At 45.4% G+C, this 18656-nt stretch overlaps 1 protein-coding gene across 4 annotated transcripts in view; it reads right to left on the reverse strand.

Moving 5' to 3' along the window:
* The window catches only part of Spata13 (spermatogenesis associated 13), a 142117-nt gene that overhangs the window by 88202 nt on the left and 35259 nt on the right, over nt 1-18656 (reverse strand). The window lies entirely within an intron of this gene.

The raw sequence follows: 18656 nt of genomic DNA on the forward strand, positions 1-18656 counted from the left end.
CTCAAAACGGGTAATGGCTCTGTCCCCTTCTTCTTTCGCCTCACGTAAACTCGGGGGCTCAGAGAACTTTGAAAAGCTGTCCCCTAAAGCTGTCCAGTGGCTTGTCTAGATGACCCGCAGTTCACCCCGTCCTCCACTTGCCTTACAGCTTACTGAAGCAGCTGCTGCCAAGGCCCCCTAAGGCCTGCCCAAACGCCAAGACGGTTGTCACTGCCGAGCCGGTGCCTCTGCCTCCCGCACTCACCATGCAGAGCAATGGAAGCTCTTTCCAGATGGGTGGCCTTCATCTTGGAGGCACTTAGAAGGTCACCCGAGCAAAAGCAACGGCTCTGCTTGCTGGAGCCAGAGTGGCCAGACTCGGGCTCCGTGCCAGTGCGCTCGCACGCTCAGCCTGGTGGTACCACTGACACAGAGACACCCAAGAGAACCAGCACAGTGGTGCAGCCAGAGTCTGACCAGAAACACACATGACTGTTCATAGGAGCATATCCTTTACCGTGTTTCCCCAGCACGTTTATATGTCAGAGGGTTTTTGTCTTGGCTTTTTGTATTAAATGTGTCTCCATGTCCGTGGTTTGAGAGATGGACTTCTGCTTGGTTTCCGTCCAAGAGTAAAGGAAGTTGTCCCTCCATGGTTCAGGGAAGGTCACAGCAGAGTGTTCTACAACCATAAAAGAATCAAGGAAGGGCCCTTCCCCACCCTGTGCAGTTCGGCAGCTCAGATCACCACACCAGCACTATGTTATCGCCAAAATCCTTTGTGCCTTCACACTTAACTGCCTTCCTCTAGTGGAACCGACAGGTGGACCATGTCTTCTTGCAGAGCCCTTCCCAGCTCTTGGCACAGACCTTACCAAGAGTCATCTGACAACCGTGTACAAGGATACCACCAACGAATACAGCCAGCGGTAACCAGCAACCCCTAACTCCTGGGCAGCTCGCCCCTCCCCCTGCCCCAGGCCTGTCCTGGTCTGGCAGGAGAGGATCTACGGTCACTTTGTTGAAAGGGGAGGCTCCGGTCTCTAGCCCGCCCTTGGGGACATGGTGCTCAAGCATAAAGCTCCTGGCAGCCAACTGGAAAGCCACATTTTCTCTCCTTTGACTCCAAGAGTGAATGGGGACCCAACCACAGGGAAAGAAGGAATCCAAGCAAAACCCCATTAAGAGAAAGTTACGGGTTAGAAAAGCTGACACAGAACTCTCAGGGCCTGGCCCAGCACCCACGTCTCTCAACAGAGCTGCGCTACAAAAAGGCACTCACAGGCAACACGGTCCTTTGTCTCCATAAAGACAAACAGCCAGTAGCTTTCATGAGGGCCCCTGAGCTGCCAGCACATCCTGTGGGTGAGTTTAGCTCCTCAGAATATCAGAGTAATGGCACCATTCCAGGCGCTGGGCACGCAGAGACCTCCCTGCCAACGATCAAAGGCGTCAGTTACATGGGTCACTAATGGTTTCAATGTCCCTGTTAGGGTTTGACTGTGAACTGTCCCACTGGGTCCCCTCTTGTTGGCACTGTGTTGGGAAGGTGTGGAGCTCTGGGGACTGTGGTCTTACAAGCAGAAGAAATGGGTTGTGGAGGGCAGGTCTTGAAGATGATACCTCCTCCTTGGCTGCCTCTGTGATGCGCTGCCTCATGCTCCAACCCCTGAGACAGCCATCAGTCCTACCGTCTTGGCTCCCTTACCATGACGGACTTCTATCCCTTGAAACTGTGAAGCAGAATAAGCCCTTGCTCCCTTGAACTGCTTCCGTCAGGTTTCTGTCACAGTGACAGGAGAAGCAGCTAATACAGAGCCCCTTCAAACCTCACGACGCACCTTAACTGACAGAGGAAGAGTCTACGCCTTCCAGAGCTGATCACACACTGAGGGTTATACCCTCGGAGATGGACTAATTTGCAGAAGTAATAAATGGCCCTAACTGTGGAGAAAAGTCCATTCCTGAGAGTGTACGCTTGGCCTTCTCTTGCATTCTTCCATCTCTCCCTCTTGCCATGTGATGTCGCCCACTATGTTACCATACAGCGCAAGAGCCCTTGACTTGGACCTCCATTGTCTAGATGCTGCTCCTCCATCTTGGACTGCCAAGCCTCTAGGTCTGAGGTGAATATACCTTCAGCATTTATAATCTCCCAGCCTGTGGTACTCTGTTACAGTGGCAGGCAATGGACCAAGGCACAAAAATGTCCTTAGTGGACACCTGCTCTTTCCTCTACAGCCTATGAATGGACAGTGAGTAGGAAGAGTCAAATCCTGCCAGAGAACATTCCTCAGTCCCAGCACCTTCTAGTAAATACAGCATCCACATGCTCCCTATGCCTCCTTGTCTGCTTCTGATTTCCTGCCCATCATTCTGTCATTGTTCATCTGAGACCTCCCCCCACCCACAGTGCCTTACTCACACCTCCCGTTCTTGCCCTGTTAGAGACACCCCAACAGCACAGGGACCCACCACTCTTCCCCGAGTCTCCTACTGGGTGGGACAGCACTGGCATCCAGCAGTTAGGAACATTCTGATGGGCACCTAATGAAATAGGATATGCTTGTTCCTGACTCAGCTACCCTCTGGCATCCCACTGACATGATCCTTTGACACAGAGGAACGTCGTCTGTGTCCCTTCATCATCCTGGAGCTGACTGGAAGCAGTGGTTGCTGCCCCTGCCCAGCAGTGTGAGAGAAGATTTCACCTCATGGGACTAGTTCAAATGTAGTTGCATTTCTATTGTATGTGTCGTTTCTGCAGCGTAGTAAAGTGGGGGGAAGGAGGTGGAGACTGTCAGTGTTACATTCTATTGGAGGAAAGCAATTCTAATCCCACATAGGGTAGTCACAAACACAAAAGGAATATCAAAGCCTCCAAATGTATTAAGCCAGGTGACTCCCCCTCAAGGAGCCCATATCCACACTTCTGTATGTCTTGCTTTTTTTTTTAACTTCAAAAAAGGAACTGCTTATTTCTTTTCTTATATTTAACCAATTAATCATTTGTGTGTGTGTGTGTGTGTGTGTGTGTGTGTGTGTGTGTGTATCTGTGACAATGAACATGTGGCAGAGGACAGAAACAACTTAGAACAGACAGGACTCTCCTTCCACCCTCTGAGTTCTGGGAATCAAATTCAGGTCATCAGACTGCGAGATATAAATATTCAAAACAGCTATAAGTCAATTGCTCAGACTTTTTTGGTTTGGTTTGGTTTTTTGAGACAGGGTTTCTCTGTGTAGTTTTGGTGCCTGTCCTGGATCTTGCTCTGTAGACCAGGCTGGCCTCGAACTCACAGAGATCCACCTGGCTCTGCCTCCCGAGTGCTGGGATTAAAGGCCTGCACCACCACCGCCCGGCAATTGCTCAGACTTTAAAGTACCTCTTACCACAAAATGCTCATATGATTGCCCCAGTTTGAATTAATTCATAATTGCGAGTAAACTACTTACTAACCATGATGATTGATATTGATTTTCAACTTGACAAGCTTTAGCATCATCTATGAAACAAGCCTTGGTGTATACCTGTGAGGGTTATGTTAATTAGGTGAGAAGACTCACCCTAAATCTGGGTGGCAGCGTTCTCTGGGCTGGTGCCCTAGACTGCATAAAAAGGAGAAAGCTGGCTGAGCATCAGCATCCATCATCTTGTCTAATTCCTGACTGTGCATTCAATGTGACCAGCTGCCTCAAACTTCTAACATAATAAGCCAAATAAGCCAAAGCAAGTCCTTTCTCCTTTAAGTTGCTTTTGCCAAGGTATTTATCAGGGTCCAAGGGAAAGAAACTAAGACACGAATGGTAACAGGGCTAATCTGTTAGCAATTGTTCACTAGGAATATACCAAAGTAAGTGAATAGTTATCGTTCGATAAAAAGAGGAACCTGAAGCCGTCAGTAGAAGCCTAAATGACAGTGACGTGGAAAAGAAGAGAAGCAATGTCCTCTTGGTGTGACAGAGACCCTCTACAGTCTTTTGAGATGGCATCTGTGGTGGTTTGAACAAGAATGGCCAATAGACCACATTTGAATGCTTAGGGTGTGCTCTTGTTGGTGGAAGTGTGTCACTGGGTTGTGCTTCGGTGTTTTAAATGCTCAAGCCAGGCCCAGTGTCTCTGTCTCTCTCTCCCTGCTGCCTGCTGATCCAGATGTAGATCTCAAGGCTCCTTCTCCAGCCTCATGTCTGCCTGCATGTTGCCATGTTCCTCACTATGATGAAAATGGACTAAACCTCTGAACTTGTAAGCCAGGCCCAATTAAATGTTTCCCTTTACAGGAGTTGCCATAGCCATGGTGTCTCATCACAGAGACCCTAACTAAGACAGCCCCTTTGTCCCTGGCCTTCTCTGGCTTCCTCTCTGATGGCTCTCAGCCATCCAGAGGTTTCCTCACACATGTGGCTGCCTTCCCCAGTTTCTCAGCCCAGGGATCTGTCCTCAGTGTTGCTGACAGAGGCAAAACCACAAAGGCCCCCACACATGAGAAGGCCAGACTGCTGTGGTGTTAGTGCCTCTAACTTGCTGCCCCAGACCTTCCATGGATGCTATCTCCAGCTGGACTGACCTGATGGCTGTTTGCGATTCCTTACAACGGCAGCACTCTTAGAACTAAAGGACAGCAGTGATACAAGAACAATGCTCGTAAGTGGCAACTCCCTAAGCCCCTATCTGCCCGTCCAATAGACAAAGCCAGTCTTCTCACTGGTTCAATATCTGGCAAGTTGGACAGACTCCCAATGTCCTATAGTGTGACCCATAGAATTATATTTAAATTTCATTAAAAACAAAAACAAAACCTCACATCACCTGCCTCACCACCACCCCACCCCACCCCCCACCCCCCGCCGCCACCTATCAAAGTTGGAGGGCTCATTTCTTTTCCAAAAACTATTCAGGACTAACAACAACGTGGCAGTCACTCTTGAAGTCCCAACGGTCCCTCTTAAAGCAAGTGTCCTGATGCAAGAGAATCGAGAGATCTGACAAGCATCTCAGTTGCCCCTGGAGGGCTTCCATAAATGGCTCAGAGCCACAGGCAGTAAGGACACCTGCAATGACAACCGGGACTGTCGTCACTCTGGCAAACAGCTTAGGAAGGAGCACAGCCTTCCCCGTTGAAGTAAGGGTCCTCTGACTTGCGTATCTCCTCTACCGTTTAACAACAACCAACTTCAAATGAGATGTCAGTGGTTCATTTCCTTGATCAATCACACACCAAATGTTTGCTAGGTTCCGCCTGCCTATGTGATATTAGAGCAAACACTGATATGAGGACTGAGAGGAGGACCACAGCCAGCAAACCCATCCCAGCCACTACGGAGTGTCTGGGGAAGAATCTGTGATTCCAGCAGCATGGACAGTGTTAGCATCCTCAACAGCCTCCCTCAGAAGGGGCATCAGCACAGCTGTCAGAGCAGACAACTGGAAATGGTAACGGTCGGAAGCAGAGACCCTGGCGGAAGGAAGGTGGGAAAGAGAGGTGGACTTGGGATCTACTCTGAGGACCCTGGAGCATCCAGCAGTGTTCAGGCATCAGATGGTCTCTGCAGATCAAAGGATAGCAGCACTGAAGGCTGCCGAAGCTGCAGGGTGAGACAACTGAGGGCGGGGGAACGGACTCAGAGCTTGAGGTAAGGGATGCTATCAACATGGCCCAATGATGGATTGTGTATATGTGTGTGCACATGCATGTGTGCATGTGCCTGAGCGTGTGCATGTATGTGAGCTTGGCAGGAGACAGGAATGAGCCTAACATTGGGAAAGGTCCCAAGGTATATGGTACAGACTCACTGAAGCCTTTGAGAAGCAAGTGAAGGGGGTGGGGTATGCAAAGAGTCCAGTTTTAAATATTCTGACTTAGAAGAAAACCAAAAGCCAATACCCTTGATGACTATGGATCCTCAGCAAAGTAAAGGATAATTTTACATTCATCCATTCATCTCAAGAGATGTGGGAAAGGCCTTCGGTGGAATGTAACATTCATGAGAAAAACTTCATTAAACATGATATCCAAGAACATCAATCACCAATATTATAAAGGCCATGTATAACAAGCCATGAAGGCAATATTTAACAGTTACAAGCTGCCCCTCTGAGGCCAAGAACAAGGCAAGAGTGCCCATGCTCCACAATGCCAACATAATAATTAAAGCCCTACCTCAAACAGTTAGGCAAGCAACAAGAATTAAGGAATCAGCCAGGAGAGCAGCACATATCTACACTCTCAACACTTGGAGGGTAGAAGCAAGATCATCAGGAGTTCAAGGTCATCTTCCGCTACACAGTAAGTTCAAGGTCAACCTAGGCCATATGAGAACCTGTCTCAAGAATCAGAAAAGAAGTTGTACTGCCCAGGCTTGAAGAGTGTCATGTGGAGGAAAACCCTACACTGACTATAGCCCAAACTGTTAGAAGGAATAAACACCACTGCATGGCTGCAGTATTACAAAACCACCATATGAAAACCAAGTCTTTCCATATGCTGACAATGAATGATCTGTACAGAGAAATCAAGAAAACAATCCTATTTGCAAGAGCAGTTTGAAAAAAAAAAAAAAAAGAAAGCTAAAGATAAATGTAACCAAGGAGTTGGACACAGATGAGAGAAACAGAAGATTATTAGTAAAATGTATTAGTAAAATTAGTAATATAGTTAAAATGTTTATATTACTCAAAGTGATCTATATGTTCCACACAATCTCTACAACAAAAATGGGGGGAATCTGAAAATTCATTATGCAACCAATCATAAAAGGATCCAAATAGGCAAAGCTATTTTTGAGATCATATTACCTGATTTCAAATTATATTATAAAACTATCACAATTAAGACATCATAATATTGGCATAAAAGTGATGTATAGAGTGGCACAATAGAGCAGGGAGCTATCTTAGTTTCTTTCCCTGTTGCTATGGTAAAATACTCTAATCATTAGCAACCTACAGTAGAAAAGGCTTATTTTAGCTCACAGTCCAAGGCACAGTCCATCAAAGAGGGGAAGCCAAGGCAAGAGCTTAAGGCAGCTAGTCACATCATATCCACAATTAGAAAACAGAGTGATGAATGCCTGTACAGTTCCCCTTCTGCACTTACACAGTCCAGGGTCCCAGCCAGGGAATAATCTCACCTACAATTAAGATAGGTTATCCCACATCGATTAATGCAATCAGGACAATCTCCCATGGGCGTGCTTAGAGGCCCAGCTTCCAGGTGATCCTAAATTCTGTCAAGTTGACAATGGATGCTAGCCATCACAAGGGCCAAGAAACTAAGCCACTCATGCATATATACTTAATATGATCAACTCATACTTGACAAGGTACCAAAAATGGGGAGTAAACAGTGACATTATTAAGTGTTGGAAAACGGCACACTGCATACCAAAGAATGAAACTGAACCCGATTATGAATAGACAGATTCATTTCAAGGTCAATTAAAGACTTCAACGTAAGGGGTTAGCATGGTGGTACACACATCACACACATTCGATCCCAGCGCTTGAGAGCAAAGGCAGGTAGATCTCTGTAAGGTCAAGGCCAGCCTACTGGAATCCTACCTAGGTGTGGGTGCACACCTACAATCCCAGCATCTGGAGGATGGCGCAGGAGGATTCTGAATATATAGGACCACATAGAGAGGGTCTGCTTCAGAAAAGAGAAAGGAAGAAAAAGTTCATATGGAGCTCAACTCATTGGCAACAATAAGCTACCAAGTTAATACAGTTCAAAATGGAAAATACCGGAACAAACTGTTTTCCTTTTTATGTTTGTTGTTGTTTTCTTGACATAGGCCTTCATTAAGTAGCCAAGCTGGCCTTGAACTCACTATCCTTCCGTTTTCCCAGTGCTGGGATACATTAAGTGCATCACCACACCAGATTAATAGTTCCCTAAAGTACACATACACATGGGGCTAGCGAGGTGGCTCAGTGCATAAATGTGCCTTCAATCAAGACTGCCGACCTGAGTTCAATTTCCAGGACCCACACGGTGGAAGGAGACAACCAGCTCTGAAAAGCTATCCTTTGCCCTCCATATGCACGCCATGGTACACATGTGCAAGTGCGCGCGCACACGCACACGCTCACACACACACACACACACACTAAAGAAATGTGACTAAAAGTATTTTTTTAAAGACCTACAGATGGCCAAGAAATCTATGAAGAAGTTTTCAACATCACAAATCAAAACTACCAAGAAGTTACACTTCACACCACTTATGGAGTCTATCATCAAACTCTTAAGAGACAGAAACCTTAAGAAGGATGTAAAAGGAACCTTAGTTGGTAGGGTAAGGTGGTATAGCTATTGTAGAAGAGTATGGAGGTACTTCCAAAAAACTCAGGAGACCAACTATATCATTCGCCTCCCCACTTCTCAAAAGACCTATAATCAGTACGCTCTTTACAGAGAGGTATGTCTTCACCTTCATGCTCACTGCCTTTTCAAAACAGCCAAGATGTGTGACCAGACAAAGTGCTAACAGGTGGAGAAGTGTGGGGCCAACCAAAATGCCTACGGGCTGGGGAAAGTGAGACCAAAGTGCCTATGGGTGGGGGAGTATAAAACTAACCAAAGGGTCAGGGAACATGGGTGGAGCTGTGTCAGAGAGGAAACAAGTCCTACAAGACCTCACTCACATGCACAATTTAATGGAGAAAGTAGAATGGTGAATGCCAGGGGCTGGAGGGTTGAGGGAAGTGGGGAGGTCTTGGTGGGAAGACACCAGGTTTGTTTGCTTCTTGTGCCATGCATACCCAGCGAGCTTTCTATCAGCGAGCTCTCTAGCTCTCAGTAGATTTGCTCATTGTTGATCAGTAAAGCTCAGGAAGCTTTTAAGAATAATAATAATAATATTAATAATAATAATAATAATAATAATAATAATAAACAACCACATACCTCCATATCTAGGTATGCATTTAGGTAAGTGGGTGGGTGGACAGACAGACAGATGGACAGGTGGATGGGTAGGCATTGTTTTTCACAACTTATAAGGAGAGTAGTCAGGAGGTAGCCACAGATATGTCCTGGGCCTGACATTGAGCAGCAATCTAAACATGAGACACCGACCCCCAGGTTGCTCTGTCATCTGGACAGCAACCGGCACCAGCAGGAGCAGACTGGTGCAGTGGTCCTAGAACCCCCTCTGAAGGGACAGAGAAAGGCAGCCTGAAGCAAGGAGCCCAGCATGAAGCAACACGCAGGGAGGGGTCCAGGGGTGCGAAGAGCCCCCAGGCTATGGTGTCTGTGCTGTTGCTAGCTGGTTTTACTTTATCAGGTGACCATTGGCTGGGACTGCCGTTCTACCTCCAACTCCTCACCGCCATGCTTGAAGTGTGTGACCATCCAGTCTCATCAAACATACTCAACTTTTGGGCAAAGGAACACCAAGTTAAAGGCCTACACTTCTGATCATCTGAGATGACTCAACGTCTAGTGGACACTTCAGAGAGCAAGAGGATGGCAGTTTTAAATATCTATCCTGGGTTCTATTGTGATCATCAAACTGATTCTGGTCCCTAAGCACAAGGATCCCTGTAACACGAATCTTAAAAGGTCTTATTCATTAAAAAACAAAACAAAAAACCCTGAGCCAGATATTGGGGTGAATGCTAAAAGATCAGAGAAGCAGAACAAGCCACAGCCAACCTCACCTTGCCAACTCCTCAGCTGATTCCTGTTTCCACGAATCCTCAGACTGAAAGCCTGAGTCCTCACCCCTGAGGATCTCAGTTGAACTGTTCTTTAGTTCCTGTCTCCTCAAGTCTTATATACTGTTCTCTACCCAGCCATGTCACTTCCTGGGATTAAAGGCGTGTGCGCTTTCCTAGCAAAGGCATAAGATCTCAAGTGCTGGGATTAAAGTGTGCCACCACTGCCTGACTCTGTTCCCAGTGTGGCCTTGAACTCGAAGAGATCCAGATGGATCTCTGCCTCCTGAGTGATAGGGTTAAGGGTGTGTGCTACCACTGTCTGGCCTTTATGTCTAATCTAGTGGCTGGCTCTGTCCTCTGATCCCCAAGTAAGTTTATTAAGGTACACAATATATTGGGGTACATAACATATCACCACAGATCCCCACTGCTGTGTTGGTACCAAAGGCCCCAGAAGTCACAACTCATGTGCTCTCTAGAAGATAACCTTGTCAATAAGGCAATAAAAATGCCTGGCATGGTGGTTTACACTAGTGATCCCAGTACTCATGTAGCAGAAAGACTGCCATCTCAGGATAGAGGCCAACCTGGGCTACAGAGGGAGACAGACCATCTCCAACAAAAACAGAAAAGGCAATGAAAATGTAGTTCACGATCTTACTTCCAGGACCTTTGTGTTTCAGTGAAAGTGTTTCAACAGGCTTTAGGGTCAAAAAGAAAACATTAATTCTCCAGTCTTCAGGGACTGGGTCTTTTCAAATGGAGTGACTTCAAATGGGAATGCACAATAATTTCTGAACAAGCTAATTTGTTCTTAATTTTCCTTTCTTCCTACACTTAGAAATATCCTTTTGCAGATTACACAGACTACAGCTGGTTAAAGCTATTACAGGCAGTGGGACCATCAGTTCCTTTTGACCAAGGGCCTATGTCAAGACTCACTGAGACACTGGGTTGCCACAAAGAAAGTCAGGCCAAACCTACGGACCACTGAAACCCCAACACTTCTCTATACTGTTATCCTCCCCCAGTGCATAACTTATTAGCTAGATGAGCCACCAACCACAGGAAGGGAAGGGCTCTCTGGGCCCTGACTCTGTGTGTTCTGCTCACTAGCTTCTTAGCAGTACCGAGAGGTGATGGGATTAACTCCAACCTCGATGCTACAGTCATTGCAGCTGATAATGGAAACACTGTGCATAACCAACCGGAACCCGGAGGGTCCATCAGCCTGCTCCAGGATGGATGCTTTACTGGGATCCAGTTGCCTTGCCCCAAGCTGTCCACTATTTGCAGAGGGAAAGTATCAGGTCTTTGATTCTGAAAACACTCAGTGACTTTGAGCTTCACAGGACAAGAATCACCCCGCTCCAGGCTGAGGACAAAGATTTAAGACTCAAACAATTGTGGCAGCTTTGACAAAGACAAGGCTGCCACTTCCCCATTCACTGACTGCCCTTCCACAGCATCCCCTCTGCAAAGCCAATAAGCCCTTCCTTTTATTTGACTACCAATAGCAACAGACTTTATGCATTAATGGGTAGACGGGCTGTCAGAGAAAGGAGGGGTAAGGGAGGGACAGACAGACAGATGGATGGGTAGACAGAGAGAGACAACTGTATGGCCCCCTGTTAGCCTGATGTTTAATTTTCCAGTTTCAGCTACATGCAGTCAATGAGGTGGCAAACTGAAAAAACGAAGTCTTTCCTTCTTAGTAACTTCACTGGTGGAAAACGGAGGATCAGCAATTACCATTGGGCTTGGCAACCCTGAGGTTTGCTGTCTTTCTAAGGCTTAAGTTAAAGAACACATTTTACAGCTTTCTTTTTCATATGCAATTACCAGCACCCCTAATACTGAGATACAGTGATGGTCACCTGATGTGCCATAACATGGCTACTATGAGACTTTAAGAGAGACTATATGGACAGTAACTGTTGTAATCATTATGTTTATTACTGTTAATAAGGAACTGTGCCTAGTTATAAATTTAACTTCACCATAGGGATATGTAGCACAGATGAGGAACACACACACACACACACACACACACACACACAGAACCATGGCACACATCAGGTTGGTACTATGCAGTTACAAGCATGCACTAGCTTTGGCACTCATTACATAGAAAAGCGAGGTAATCACATCTTGTATTATCACTTTCATTTTACAGAGGTAAAAATCTAAGTCTGAAATCACATCATAGGCAACAATTAGAGCTGCCATTTGCCCCAGGGAGTATGACCAGAGTATTCCCTCTAAATTCACTGGAACTGCCTCCACGTTCACCAGCCAAGCCACATTGCCTCAGGCTATGAGGAGAAAATCCCCTTTCATTACCATAGATTCATCTTTAAAGTTACATGAATGTATTCTTTTCATGACCTATATGTATGTGTGTGTATGTATGTATGTATGTATGTATGTATATACACATACCACACCAATGCCCTCACACCCATTTACGATGGCTACTATTTCTTTTAAAGTGTTGAAGACATGGAAATGTTGAAATTCTTGTACACCATTGATGAAAATGTAAAATGTTACAGCCACTACGAAAGCCACTTTGAAGGGTCCTCCAAAAAACAAAACAAAACAAAACAAACACAGAATTCTTATTTGTCCTAGCAATCCCCTTGTAGATTAACTCCCAAATGAACTGAAGACAGGAGATAAAACAGGCATCTGAGCTGGCGGCGGTGGCGCACACCTTTAATCTCAGCACTCAGGAGGCAGAACGAGGAGGATCTCTGTGAATTCAAGGCCAGCCTGGTCTAGTTTAATCCCAGTACTTGGGAGGCAGAACCAGGCGGATCTTTATGAGTTCGAGGCCAGCCTGGTCTACAGAGCGAGACCCAGGACAGGCACCAAAACTACACAGAAAAACCCTATCTCGAAAAAAACAAAACAAAAACAAAAACAGGTATCTGTAGATATGAGTCTACAGCAGCATCATTTGTAATAGCCAAAGGAAAGACTTGACCCAAGTGTGTGTGCATGGATGGATGGATGGAAATGCAGACAGATGGATAGATGGACAGACAAAACTGTGGTATATACAACAAAATAAAACATCATTTGTCCCTAGAAAGTAAGGGCATTTTGACACATGGATGAACACTTGGCTTGGTGAGATAAGCCAGTCACAAAATGGTAAACATTGTACAGTTACATGAGGTATTCAGTGAATGAAATGTGTACAGACACAAAATAGAAGGGTGCTGTCAGAACATAGAAGGGCAGGGCCAATGGGGATGCACTGTTTCCCAGACAAGAGATTCAGTTTGGAAAAATGAGAATGTTCTGGATGGAAATGGTGAATGTTGTGAACAGAATGATCAAGGATCTGTACATCTCAGAAGGTGCAAAACAGTAAATTTTACATTAAACAGATCTTAACTATATTGAAATAAAACTCACAAAACAATGTTTTAAATAATTTACCAATTAAATTATTTAAAAATTTCCAAACTATATTGGATTTGTGGGGATTCATAATCAGTTTTGGATATTCCTGAAGGCTGTTTCTTTAGATTTTCCATCAGTTTAATAGGGTTAGCAGCAGAGACCCCAGAGGACTACAGTGAGGATTAAACAGTACTAGTTATTGACAATGTCTAACTGTAACTGCTTTGGGCTGTTACCACAGACAAAGGCCTGTGGTCTGCCTCCACCTGGACCCCTGTTGGCATCCCTGGGTGACCCTAACTCACCTATGAGCTTCCCTTTTGGGAAATGCAGCTCTCTCACTGCCTTCCTGGTCCTGAGAACTCCACATTAAACCATGACATGTGCCAGGATTCCTGGGACACACTCCCCACAACAGAAGGCTAGCCTCGGCATGACTGGTAGGTAGACTTCCGTTCAGGCAAACTGCTCCAAGCCAGGCCCAGTCCCCTCAGACAAGCTGCTCAAAGAGAGGCCCTGTCTTAGTCATCCCCAGTCACAGCATGTGTATACAGCAGAGTCTGCACCAAACAGAAGCTCAATAAATATTGTATGGAACTTTCAGGGCCTCTCGGTAAATATTAGCTTTAGATGCCAATGAGGTAAAGTCATTCATTCTTCTGTGGGGGTGATGACAGAAATTCTCAGGCGGTGGTACAGCTCAAGGATAGTGTGCTCAAGTGACCGTGGAAGGTCCGTGGCTCCACCCCCAGCACTGAAAACACAAACTTCTGAATCATCTGGACTTTCTAATATAAAGAATTACTTTCCAGTTTCTTCTCCCACATACCATCTAAGAGAAAGAAATCCAGTCCCAGAACTAGTACCTCCTGTGAATCTGAAGCCAGAAATGACGCTACACCAATGTGGGTTCCAGGGACTGAACTTGGGTCATCGGACTCGGCAGCAAGCACCTTTGCCTGCCGAACGATCCCACCACCTCCTCACCCCACTTCCTGCTTTCAAGAATTGGCCATGAGGTAACAGTATGGCCAGTCACTGAGGTCTTCATCCTTCATCCACACACAACTGCTCACCAGACACCACACACCAATCTGCACACTGAGTCAAGTCCTCAGGAGCAGGTTCAGGAAAAACAACGTCCTCTTCCTTCATTTGAGCCTTGAGCAATAAGTCAGTCATGAAACAGATTTTACAAAGCTGAGCATGTGAGACTTCTGCGCACAGAATCCTGAGAAGAGACTTGGGAAAAGCTAAAAGGATGTCACCTTGATTAATGATCCCGGCACTGATTTATGCCACATCCTCTACAGAGTGGTCCTGACGATTTTGGGGTAGAGGATACGGAGAAGACACTTGGCAACTCCAAGTTCACCTCTGAAATCTTGATGATAAAGATCCCTCCATCAGTCTCTGAGGGAAACGTCTCCCTGTGCTGCATCTTCCTCCTTCCTCCTCAACCCCACCCCACACAAGGTGAGCTGCTGTGACGCTCCAGCTCTACCAGTTTCTGTTGCACAGAACACGTGGGGCACACTGCACTATTCACGTCTCTGGGGAGGACCTCGCTCCCCTGGCTTCATGGAAAGCTCTTCCCGTGAATATGAAATGCAGAAAAAGATGAAGAGTAAATAACGATTCACAGTGACAGGTCTCTTTCTTCAGAATCCTGGAGCTATTATTCTCCTGTCTCCTCCTCCTCCTCCTCCTCCTCCTCCTCCTCCTCCTCCTCCTCCTCCTCGCCCTCCTCCTCCTCCTCCTCCTCCTCCCTTCAGCTGGCTTCTCTTCCTGCCCCTGACAACAGCTGAGCTTCTTGCTGTCTCCATGGATAGGCACCTTCTGGATTACACGCCACGTGGTCTTCGTTCTCTCACTCTTTGGTGCTGTGTTTTTGAAGTTCACCCATGGTGTAACAATACATATTTTTAGAACATTCAAATAACTGACTGTACAATCTTTGACTCCTGTATCCTTTGATATAGCTAAGTTTACCTTTGCCTTTAAAAAAAAATAACTGGCAAAAATATAATTTATTTATTACTCTCTCCCAGCCTCCATCCCATTCCAGCCTGGAACTTACTAGGTAGCCCACACTGGCCTTAAACTCAAAATCCTCCTGCCTCAGCCTTCTCTAGGAATATGCCACCAGGGCTTAAAGGAAACAAGGGTCAGCCCAGCAATGCTTTGGACAACAGTTTGACACTCACATCTTTTTACAAACAGCCAAAGAATTCTGCAACATTCAGCTTTGAAATACAACATTAGGTAAGACAATGGTTTCCTCTGGAAGTGAGACCAAACACCTTTTGAGATGCACACTCTGGCAAAAATCAACGTCAGGGTAAGACGGCTTCATTCTGTGACTGAAAACTATTTAACGATGCTTACCAAACGCATGCTGTCTAGCAAGGTTCAACTTCCCACCGTGTGGAGGGACCCATGGGTGAAGTCAAAGAGGGGGACAGAGTTTGAGGACAAACCTCGTGCTACAAACCATGGAGGGTTTTCCTAACTGTAAGATTTTATGATTCTAAGAATGTAAACATGGACTCTAAACATACCAACAAAACCACAATTCATCAACCACATAAAGGCACAGAGTCTCTCTTTGAGGAGGGAGGGCATCACAGATGCCCTCTGGTACTTACTGGAGATCTGTTGTGGCTGGCATTCACCCAACTTGGATGAATTTCAAAACCTGTATTAGTTCCTATATTCTAATGGCAACATGTGGGGCAGGCCCACATAGCACTGTCCAGGTTTTGCAAGAGAAGAGAATGTAAAACAGCATTCACTGTCTTGCCTAACGTCGGTCCAGTTTTCAATTGTAACCCACGCTTCCTAAAAAAGCAGTATGGACTGCCAGCAGAATGAAAATGAGTAATACCAGCCCTATAGTAACTCCAAAGAGACCCAACAAGACATCTGTGCAAGTCTCTTGTGGACTGTGTTCTCTGGGTCTGAAATCCATAAATCTGAGACAACTACACCCCTCCCCCTCCCCCGGCAAGATTTCTGCTTTGCTAGAATGCAACTTCCTAAGCAATGTATAAAGATGTGGTACTCAGGAGGCAGAGGCTAGAGCACTTGAGTTTGAGGATAGCCTGTGCTACGCAGTGAGATTCTGTCTTAAAAAGTCAAAATAAAGGACTGAAGATGTAATTTAGGGGTAGAGTTCTTGCCTATCATGTGCAAAGCTGGGTCTGATGCCCAGAACAACAAAAAAAGATACTCCAAGTAAATAAATGGACTATGTTTCAGAGTGAGAAGAAGCTGAAAGGAGCTGACATTTAGTCCGGTGAGTATAGAGGTAAATGAGGTGAGAGGAGAGGAGAGGAAGACCCCGGAGGACTAGAAGAACAAAGCTGGGTTCTGTTTTGCAAGGTTCAGGACTCTTGTGCATACCAGACAGACACTGAGTCACCTGAACATCTGTGGAAGACTGGTTCTGGACATCTTGCTCAGCTGGTACTGAAGTCCACAGATGCAGAAACCTTACTGGAAACTAGCCCAGTGTTCGCAAATAGCCCAACCACGCTGTCTGTCCTGGATACCTGAAATCACCCGAGATCACCATTCTCACACTATTAGTATCAGGTAAATGCTCATCATATTTCTTTTTAATATTTCCAATCTTCAGCTGGCTGAATCTAAGGCTACACAACCCAAGGGATATGTAGGCTAACCATATGTGTTTTTCAGGGGACATCAGCCCAAGATAATTCTCTGCTTCCCAGGAGACCCCATGCCCCTGGGAGAACTGAAGAATCAATAGAAAGTTCCAAGCTTCCTAGTAATTCTATTGGTATCAATGGCCACTTTTTACTCCTAATGTATAATGTATTTTTTTAAATTAGCCAAAACACAGGCGATGGATGGATGGATGGATGGATGGATGGATGGATGGATGGATGGATGGATGGATGGATGTCTAACCAACCTTCCAACACTAAACCAGAGCCAGCAGAACTGGTCTACCAAAAGTAGGTGTCACCCTCCAGGAGATCACACATTATTTTGACTTGCTATTTACTGTGACTTAGGCAAGTTACCAGTTAATTTACAGACTTTCCTTTTTGCTCACTAGAGATACAAACAGTTTCTACCCTTCAGAAAAGGTTACCACAAGAGCTACGGTTTTACCTATAGAGCATTTCCCAGTTTTGTTTCTAACTTGGCAAATTTTTTCAAGTCTTTCCCAAGAGAATATATAAATCTCTTCACTGATTTAGGAGCCAACTCCAACATCCTGTGGAGTCCACATTAAGGAGTTAACTTAATCTAACTAAATCTCTGACACGTGTTCACAAAATGCTTGCAGGGAAGCCATGCAGTGATGTTTGGAAATCTGTACTTTGCCCGGCTTAGTCTCTGCCCAGTCACTCCTGGCTGGCTCACACTTTCTGTCTTTACAATATTTCTACTGAGACCATTTGGTGGCAAATGTTTATGTCACTGTTATTTTTGCCTGTTCATCACACAAATATCACAAATATTTTTAGCAGTTGTGGATGATTTTTAAAGACTAGAAAGATAAGTCATAACTTCTTTCTGAAGGTGAAAATTTAAAAAAAATCCAGTTTTATTGTTAAGGTTTAAAGTCAAGGTTTCTAAAGCATTAAGTCCCAGGGTTGGGTATTCAGCACACAGCAGAACACTTGTCTAGTACATGGAATGCTTTGGGTTCCATCCCCAGCCCAAGAGAGAAGGGGGTAATAAAGTGCTTTTCCAGCACTTCTGGGTCACTCCTCCCCCACAGCAGGCAGCTCACTGCTCACTTCATTCATATTTCTTTTATTCTCATTGGTTCTTTCTAGTCAATCCAATATTCTTTTTTTCTTTTTTCTTTTTTTTTTTTCTTTTTTTTTTTTTTCTTTTTTTTGGTTTTTCGAGACAGGGTTTCTCTGTGTAGTTTTGGAGTCTGTCCTGGAACTCACTCTGTAGCCCAGGCTGGCCTCGAACTCACAGAGATCCGCCTGCCTCTGCCTCCCCAGTGCTGGGATTAAAGGCGTGCGCTACCACCGCCCGGCATCAATCCAATATTCTGTTTGAGCAATCAAATCTACCTGATAGTTTCTTCAAGTCAACAATATGTAACACTGAGTCCCAGGCACTGAACAAGACCATTCTGAGCAGAGATAAATAGGCAAGGAAACAACAACAACAAAATTAAATGACTCAATCTTCATATGACTCTAAAAGTATCACAACCAATAGAAATGACCCACATTTTCTTCAGTTCTGGGAGTCAAACCCAGGGCCCTGCCCATGTAAAGTAAGCATGCTACCACCAAGCTACATCCCCAACATGAGGTGATTCTCGAAAGCCTCTTTTCTCCTCCTTTCCATTTCTGAGGCCCCCTTTGGATCTTTTCACCTCTTTCTTTTTCCCATTTATTATCACACTGAAATATATTTCAGGGACCTATTCGGCTCTGTAGCTCTTGATCTGTAAAACACTAGGAACAGCCCAATCATTTTCTGTTCCACTGTGACTACAGTTATCTTTTACTACTTCTGAGGTCACCACGTCCTAGACAGTTACAGAGGGACCCAAGGTGGGATAACAAAGCCTGACTTCTTCTCCACCACACAACAG

The sequence above is a fragment of the Peromyscus leucopus genome, chromosome 9 (assembly GCF_004664715.2).
Source record: "Peromyscus leucopus breed LL Stock chromosome 9, UCI_PerLeu_2.1, whole genome shotgun sequence".
Lineage (NCBI taxonomy): Eukaryota > Metazoa > Chordata > Mammalia > Rodentia > Cricetidae > Peromyscus > Peromyscus leucopus.